At 40.2% G+C, this 8,992-nt stretch overlaps 1 long non-coding RNA gene across 1 annotated transcript; it reads left to right on the top strand.

Moving 5' to 3' along the window:
* The first annotated feature begins 238 nt into the window (after positions 1-238).
* Positions 239-6,219, top strand: LOC125145370. The gene is made up of 2 exons (XR_007143754.1): positions 239-3,221; positions 3,326-6,219. It is a non-coding gene; the product is annotated as an uncharacterized LOC125145370 (long non-coding RNA).
* Positions 6,220-8,992: the final 2,773 nt, after the last annotated feature.

The following is an 8,992-nucleotide window of genomic DNA, read 5'->3' on the forward strand; positions in this document are numbered from 1 at the left end:
TACTTTACTCTACTTTACTCTACTTTACTTTACTCTACTTTACTTTACTCTACTTTACTCTACTTTACTTTACTTTACTCTACTTTACTTTACTCTACTTTACTCTACTTTACTTTACTCTACTTTACTCTACTTTACTTTACTCTACTTTACTTTACTTTACTTTACTCTACTTTACTTTACTCTACTTTACTCTACTTTACTTTACTCTACTTTACTTTACTCTACTTTACTCTACTTTACTTTACTCTACTTTACTTTACTCTACTTTACTCTACTTTACTCTACTTTACTTTACTTTACTTTACTTTACTCTACTCTACTCTACTTTACTTACATCACTTTACTTTACTGTCAACAAAAAAGTTACACAACAAACTGAAATTCTATTGTCTATAAACCGCCTGCAAGGTGCAATTGTTCAAATTTTGTGTTGTTTTTTTTTTGTTTGTTTGGTTTTTTTTTTGTACCTTGTTTTTGTTTTCTTTTAGGTTTTTATTCTGACCATAAGCAAAGATGTAAATACAGAGAAAAAAAAAAGATTATTTCAGTATGTGATGTCACGCTTATGCAAAACACTCGTATACTGGACGCTCGAGAGCCCAGGAGCATCCTGCAAATAAGACCACAGATCATCATGATTCTGATTCCCTTCATCGTGTCCAAAAGAAAAAAGAAAGCAGGAAAGAAAGAAAAGACTGCATACAGATATATCTCTATAAATCTATAGACACGTCAGAGCCCGGAATCCGCCGTATACATCAGGACGCACTGTTCAGATTGAGATCATTTAAAAACACTTGTCCCCATGTAGCATGTCCCAGTGCCTCGTCCCCCCAAACACGGGTCTGCCGTGGACGCTTTCGTCCCTGTGAACGAATGGACGGATTGATAGAAAAGAGTCCGGTGAGATATAATAATTACTATTCATAAAGAGAGCGAGAGCGAGAAGTAAAGCCTTAGTGGTGCGGCACTTGAGTCGTCATCTCATGTTGAGGAAAGATGGAAAGATTTTTCTTTTCTTTTTTTTCTTTGACAAATGTAGTTCAAAGAGTTCCCATAGAATATTGGTAGTATTCTGTTGAGGTCTAATAGAGTTATTATAGAACGCTGATAGAATTTTGAGAAGAAGAAGAAAAGCTTTATGACACGAACGTCTATGCAACGACTTTTCCTCACGCTCTGAACTCTCGCTGCTTGTTTCATTTGTTCGACTCTCACACGCTGCTTCTGCCGCAACCGCACGAGCCTGGGACCGAACGCGCACGTCCGTCTGTCTGTGCATCTCTCTATCCATCCGTCTGTCCCTGTCAGCTCAGTGTGTGTGTGTGTGTGTGTGTGTGTGTGTGTGTGTGTGTGTGTGTGTGTGTGTGTGTGTGTGTGTGTCAGCGCTCTCATGGCTGGGTGCTTCATTTCTATGTAAAAAAAACAACAGTAAATTCCCCTCGAAAGGTTCAAAGCTGTTGAAGAACTGCGCGGCTTTTTATAAAGGAATCGAGTTTTACATGTTAAACATGTCGTCGCATAAACGCAGGTGTCGTCGCATAAACGCAGGATACGTCCTCGAAACTTCAGTCTGATCAGATTAAAGGAAAACGTCCAAAAGTTTTGCCACCGATAGAAATAAACCGATGTTAAAGCTGCGGCCGGAGGATTCAATTCCGTCACTGACAAATAGATCAGAAGTCGGTGTTTACAAACTAAACACTTTTAGAATAAATTTGTAGAAATTTGAATGTATTTGTAAGAAAAAGGTACAAACACTAACCACAGCTCTAACCATGACGTTTATAATAACCGAATGGTGAAAACTTTACTCCGTTTAATCACCTTCAACAGAGGATTAGACTAAATGTACAGGGAAGCAGAAATAGTGTAATTATTATTATTATTATTATTATTATTATTATTATTATTATTATTATTATTATTATTATTATTATTTTATAAAAAAATTTAAAAATCACATTACATTAAAAAGTGTTCATTTTGGGGTCGGTTCCCCTCCCCCGTTTTTTTATGTATTTATTTTCACTTTTTTTTTTTTTTTTTTTTTTGTCAAACTGACATTGTTATTGGATTTTTTTAAATATTTTTATATTTAATTAATTCATTTATTTTATTATATATTTTTAAAATGACCTCCGGTAAGAGCGAATTTTTAACCTAAACCGATTTTCAATCGTTTTCTCTGGATTCTGTCGACACACGTAATACAGTAAATCGGAGACAAAACAAAAACCCGCACCGTTCCTTCACGTCCGCTAAACCCACAAAAATCGTGACGTCGTCCCTAAAGACTACCCAAATCGGCGAGTGCAATATATTTAAGCAGCCCCCTGGTCACATGACCCTAAACTCTGGTCTGATCTGAACTCTGAAGCTGAGGGTTGAGTGTTAAACACACTGACGATTCACCCAGCCGTGAGAGTGTGTGTGAGAGCAGGAGGATGTTCGGTTTATCACTTTGGGTTGAAAATGTTTGAAGACTTCTCTCAGGTAATAAATAATAAATAGAAATCTATATAACAAACATTTTTAAATAAACAATGGAAAATAAAAGCCACTGCCATTTTGTTACGCTCACATCGTTCTTCGCTCTCAGTTGAGGTTGTGTGTAGTTTTATGTTTGTGTGCGTGAGTGTGTGTGTGTGTGTGTGTGTGTGTGTGTGTGTGTGTGTGTGTGTGTGTGTGTGTGTGTGTTTTGGAGCCTTGTTCGTGGCTAAATTGTACACTGTGAAAAAAAGGGTACTAAATTCTATAAACAACAAAAGCAATTCTCCACAGTGGAATACGAGTCATGTGGCTTCTGCTGTTATCACGTGACTGACTCGACCAATCAGCACGCAGTTTAGACCTTGTTCTTTCAGGACTTGTGTGAAATTCAGTTGGAAGCAGGCGGGATTGTTCGGATTCACTACCTTGAGGAGCATAGGTGGAATGGGTGGTCCGTCAAGAATGTAGTTGGAACTCCTTCAGGGTTCCTTTGGGATCGTTGGTGGAATTCCTTCAAGAATATAGTTAGAATTCCTTCAGGAGCAGAGACGGAATTCCTTTTGGTGTGTAATTGGAATTCTTACAAGAGCAAAAGTGGAGTTAATTCAGGAGTGAATTCCTTCAGGAATGTAGGTGAGGTTCCTTCAGGAGTGTAGGTGGGATTCCTTCAGGAATGTAGGTGGGATTCCTTCAGGAGTGTAGGTGGGATTCCTTCAGGAGTGTAGGTGGGATTCCTTCATGAATGTACGTGGGATTCCTTCAGGAATGTACGTGGGATTCCTTCAGGAATGTACGTAGGATTCCAGGTGGGATTCCTTCAGGAATGTAGGTGGGATTCCTTCAGGAGTGTAGGTGGGATTCCTTCAGGAGTGTAGGTGGGATTCCTTCAAGAGTGTAGGTGGGATTCCTTCAGGAATGTAGATGGGATTCCTTCAGGAGTGTAGGTGGGATTCCTTCAGGAGTGTAGGTGGGATTCCTTCAGGAATGTAGATGGGATTCCTTCAGGAGTGTAGGTGGGATTCCTTCAGGAGTGTAGGTGGGATTCCTTCAGGAATGTAGATGGGATTCCTTCAGGAGTGTAGGTGGGATTCCTTCAGGAGTGTAGGTGGGATTCCTTCAGGAGTGTAGGGGGGATTCCTTCAGGAGTGTAGGTGGGATTCCTTCAGGAGTGTAGGTGGGATTCCTTCAGGAGTGTAGGTGGGATTCCTTCAGGAGTGTAGGTGGGATTTCTTCAGGAGTGTAGGTGGGATTCCTTCAGGAATGTAGATGGGATTCCTTCAGTAGTGGCTCGAATTGTTCCAGGTTCAGATCGATATTTTTCCATTGTGTAACTCCTGCGCATCTGATCAAATTGGAGCATCTCTGATCCTTAACTTTTAGCGATGAGGCATCATACAGTTTAACACCCAGTTTTTCTCAGTGTATAAAATGGAAAGCCTGAAATAAAAGAAAAATTCAAATGAAACTAGAAGAATCTATCAGAAGTGCTCCTGTATCTGCCGTAGCCTGCAACCAGATGTTTGCTTCATTCACTTTGTGTGTGTGTGTGTGTGTGTGTGCGCGCTAATCATGCTCTTCATGCTTCTTCAGCCCCTCTTGAGGCCACCAATCGATGTATAAAGCAAAGCTTTGCAATAGCAGTATGACCGTAGCGCTGAGAACGAGGAGAACATGCTGAAGGAGAGAAATGACGTCAGTAACATGAACAGTGAAGTTGTCCGATGCCTCGATTTGAAAATCTAACCAGTTTCCACATTTTAATGTAATAAGAAGGTACAGTTTGTATAAACTAACTGTGTGTGTGTGTCTGTGCGTGTCGACGTCCTCTGTGTCATTACGTGAGTCAGAGAACCAAAGTTCAGAAATTCAGGAAAACCTTGTTAGCTACATTTTGTGACAGTATTTCGCACTACGCGTGAGCCGAGACTGTGTTACGCTAAACGTTTCCATGGAAACATGAAAGCATTCATGGACCAAACACCAAATTCTTCAGTAAAGATTCTGATCAGCAGATTCACCATTTATCCAGATGGAATTAAAAAAAATATATATATGTTATTTTTATTGCGCGCCTAGACAGCGAGGAATGTACGAAAACCCGGATGCAACGCAAGCGCGAGATTATTTTTGTGGATAGCCAAAAGGGAAACCCGTGTCCTGTAATCCCATAATGCTTTAGCTCAAAACTTTTATGCAACGAAGCTTCCCAATCGCACTCGCTCAGGTTCGATCTCAAGGCCTCAGAGGGTGCTGAAAATCTCCCTTTTACCACTTTGTCGTTCTTCCTTTTCTTCCCTCACGCTTCTGGGCTTGATGCATAATTGTGGTCTACACTTCTCCGTCTGATAGAACGAAAGGTGAGAGTGCGGTGTTTGTGGAATGAAGTCGGTTTGGATCTGCGATTTCAAATCATCCGCGTTATTCCTCATTCTGTTGGACTTTTCCCTCTCGGGATCTTTTATTTTCAGATGTTACGAACTTTAAACGCTACAAAAACGAGGCTCTCTCACACACACATACACACACACATATACACACAGAGATACACTGGTTTGCGTTGAAAGACATAAAACTAAATTTTTTTATTTTTTTTATTTTTTTCTGTTTGTTTTGTCTGGTTCCTACTGTTTTATTCAGGACTCTTATCCATCTTTCTTTCAAACACTTTTTAGACTTTTAAACACTTCTAACCCGTGTGTCTGTGGATTTCCGGCCTACCAGCATTTAACAACTGCAAAAAAAAAAAAAAAACCCATCGCATTTTAGCCATCATGTAAGTACTACGTCGACTCATACGAGTCTTCTACTATCGTTGATTTGTTTTTGTCTTTTTCTTCTTCTCCTTTTCTTCTTTTTTCACTGTCCGGTTTCTTCCGGTTCACTCCACGATTCCAAGTGTCACTGTGTATCACTGAGGCGGCTGGGAAACGAAGGCGTGTACTTCACAGTCACTCAGGGATCCTGACCTATCGCAGGCTGGGGGTCAGGGGTCATCTCGTAGGCCATTTAACTGGAACATTTAGCTTGTTTTCCAATAAAAACTTTTCGGATACCGGTCTTAGCGGACTCGAGTGAACTGTGATACGATTAAGGGCGCATAAATATAGGACACAGCCATCAAGTAAGGTTTTGGGTGAAAGCAAAAAAAAATAATCGCTATGGAGTGCCGAGATCCAGACAGAGCGACTGAACGTGACGAGTCACACAGACTTCAGGACGCGTCTCAGTCCAGTGACAGTATTTTCATAAAGCAGCAGATCTGCAGTTAGACAACACACAGGATGTCTATATGCAAGGCAAGCGCTGGGTAAAACACACACACACACACACACACACACACACCGAAAAACACAACACCTCCGAATATTTACTGTGATCTCCTCTCACACCACCCACTCCCTCCCGACGTCCATCACCTCCACTACCAGCATCCTTTTCCCCGCCCCTGTCTCCGCCCCCATCCCCTCTCCCTCCAATACGAGTCCAGTGGGTGGTGTGATGTCAGGTTTTTTTTTTTTTTTTTGTGGTGGGCTGTTTGTAACAGGTCCAGACAATCAGCGTGTTTGTAATTGTCAATGTGTGATTTTTCCAATTTTTTTTTTCTTTCTTTTTTTAATTTTGTTTGGTTTTATGGTCAGGATTTTAAAAGGAAGATATTTTTATGGTAATTGTCGCTGGTCTATTTTACTATATATTTATGTAATAAATATGTGACTAAATTTATATCACAGACTCCCTCGTTTGTTATCGCCGCCTCCGTCCTGCGTGTGTGCACTTGCTGGACTTTGTTTGGGATTGGGATTGGCTTATTTAATGCAGGTTAAAGGAGCAGTTTGTAATGTTTACAGCCCTCTGCTGGAGCTGAGGTGAATTGACATCGCATTTTTTTTCATTCATTCCTTCATTAAAGCGTTTATTTGCTTTATAAATAAATATTTGCTGTATAAATAAATATCTTTAAGTTTTGCTGTGTAGCTCTTTTCTGGTTTGGGGCTAATTTCTGGGTCAGAAAACTAAAAATAATGTCTGAAAATAAAAAAATCTAGCCAAATCTTCACGATGAGAATATTGTTGATCCATATTTTTTTTCAAGTTTTTTTTATTCTATAATTAACAGGAGTCTAGAACACTTTTAAACATTTCAAACTGCACCTTTAAGTGATTCGCACTAAGCTCTAATCTTCATAACACACTCGTTGACTGTCCTTAACTTCATCCGTTCTGTCTAAACATTGTAAAAACACGAGAAAGACATGAGACAAATCTTTTTTTTCTGATAACTTATCCTTCATACATAACAACACAACACATCTCCACGCTTTACTTCCCTTCGTCTTGCTTAACTACCGTAGTCACTTCCTGTTTCTAGCTTCAGAGCTGCAGTCGATTTTCACAATCGTTAATCGGCAGTTGGTCATGCGAGTGTGAAATTAGTGCCATCTGCTGATAAAGATCATGAACTTTTCTTTAAACCATAGACGATCGAACTGATTAACTGACACGACATAATAACATAGTAGGACTGAGAAATATCACTAATCCATGTGAGAGTGGATAAGGGATACATTTTTCGAGGTAAATTCATGATCTCGCCACTGCAGCTTTCCGGTAGCTTGCTAACATCATGCTCTTCCTGCGCCCAAGACCACGCCTCTTCCCCGGACCCCGCCCCTTCCTGCCACAACTTATATTTTCTAACTCTTTGTCTCTTTTCTTGTTCTCATTCCTTTCCTCTCTCTTCCTCATCACATTCAGAAGCTTCCCAGGAAACACTGGTTCCTAAGAAGTTTATAATATCAGTACGACTTTAGTACCATGTTGCATTCTGAATAAAATGCGAGAAGGAAATCAAAACTCTTGGAAGCTTCATCATTCCTGCAGTTGTCCAGTGTGGATAAAGTCCGATGCATGAGATTATGCAGGTAAACCTCAGTTAATGTTCATATCAAACACCAGAATAGGGTTTGTCGGTGCCACATGGGTTGCTTTGATCCAGAATGTAGCTTCGTGACTTCTTCCCTAACAGCAAAACATCACTAGGCTCCTTAGCCGGTTTTCCTGTAGCTTCCTGTAACACTGATGCTTGCCTACATAGCCAGAAATGACCAGGAAACCCTACCACACTCAATTCCTCCCTCTGATCCTGGTAGATACTTATATTCAGAACAATTTTCATTTGTTAAAACTCTGTATTTGAAGGGGAAGGGCCTTGCTCGAGGACCCAGCTTGGTGGTCATGGGGTTTAAACTCACAACCATCTGCCCAGTAGTTCATCACTTTAACCACTGAACTATCACAACATAACATGAATGCTATCTGCTTGACTGGCTCCATCATCTCTCAGGATACAAGGAAGCCCTGCATTATAACTCTTCTCATTTCTGGCACCTTGGTAATGGAATGAACTTCCTCTAAATGTACTGAGGCTGTCTTCAACAGATATACTGTACCTCTTCCTGAAATGCTAAAATTAGCCCTTGTGCTTTTGAGTGAGTTTTCATAGTCTTTGACCCAGTGAACCAGTTTCAGACTATCAGGCGCTTCTGTAAGTCACTGGATACGGACATCTGCTTAAGGATTAAACGTTAATGTTTGAGGATTTCTGAGTTCGAGAACCAGTTCACGTGGCGTTTACCGGGAAGTGTACGAAACCCAAAACCTATCCAGTGGGCAACAGTTGTTGTTGATGAGGCAAGAAAGACAATGGAGAATAACAAGCTGACAGGAAAGCTGTGATAACTCAAATAAACACTATTCTGGTTTAGAGAAATGTGGTTTTAACAAATATAAAGGAAACTAAGCTGTTAATTAGATGCATAGTGACGCACCAGGAGTCATCTTTCCTGTCAGGGGATGAGGAAATGTGTTTATTGAGGTAAATACCTGAAAAATGGTGGTGGTACATAATGTCTGAGGAAATATTTAGAAACTGGAACTAAAGACTTCATGCTCAGCCAAAGAAACCAATCAAGGACTGAACATAGTAGAGGTTATTGGGCAGCAAATAGACCTGCAAATGTACCCTGAACTAGAAACAGAAAACAAGCATTTGGAGATAAAACGCCCTGAAAACAAGAAAGTCGATGGAGAATAATAAGAGCTGACAGGAAGGCTGTGGTCACTACTTTTAAAATCTACTCTTGAAAAGCATCTCAGGATGCACTTCAGAGCTTGAGGTGGATGGACTACAACAACAAAAAAAAAACCTTATAAAGATAGACTGTCGGTAAGACCTTCACCTGTCGTTATTTTAGCTGGGATTCAGTCAACATTTCCATGGCATCACGTATCACCGGGTGAATTTTTGTTTAAAAAAAAGGTAAATAAAATGTTTCTATCTATACTGAATATGCAAACAGTAATGTGTGATGAATTTCACTGAATGGGTTGTGTGGAGATCTTTCTGAGCCTCTCACTTCCTCTCCTTTCCATTCTGTCACACTGGTAAACAAAATGAATTGCCTCTGACAGCACTTGTCACTCTCTGACACACAGT

The sequence above is a fragment of the Tachysurus fulvidraco genome, chromosome 8, assembly GCF_022655615.1.
Source record: "Tachysurus fulvidraco isolate hzauxx_2018 chromosome 8, HZAU_PFXX_2.0, whole genome shotgun sequence".
Lineage (NCBI taxonomy): Eukaryota > Metazoa > Chordata > Actinopteri > Siluriformes > Bagridae > Tachysurus > Tachysurus fulvidraco.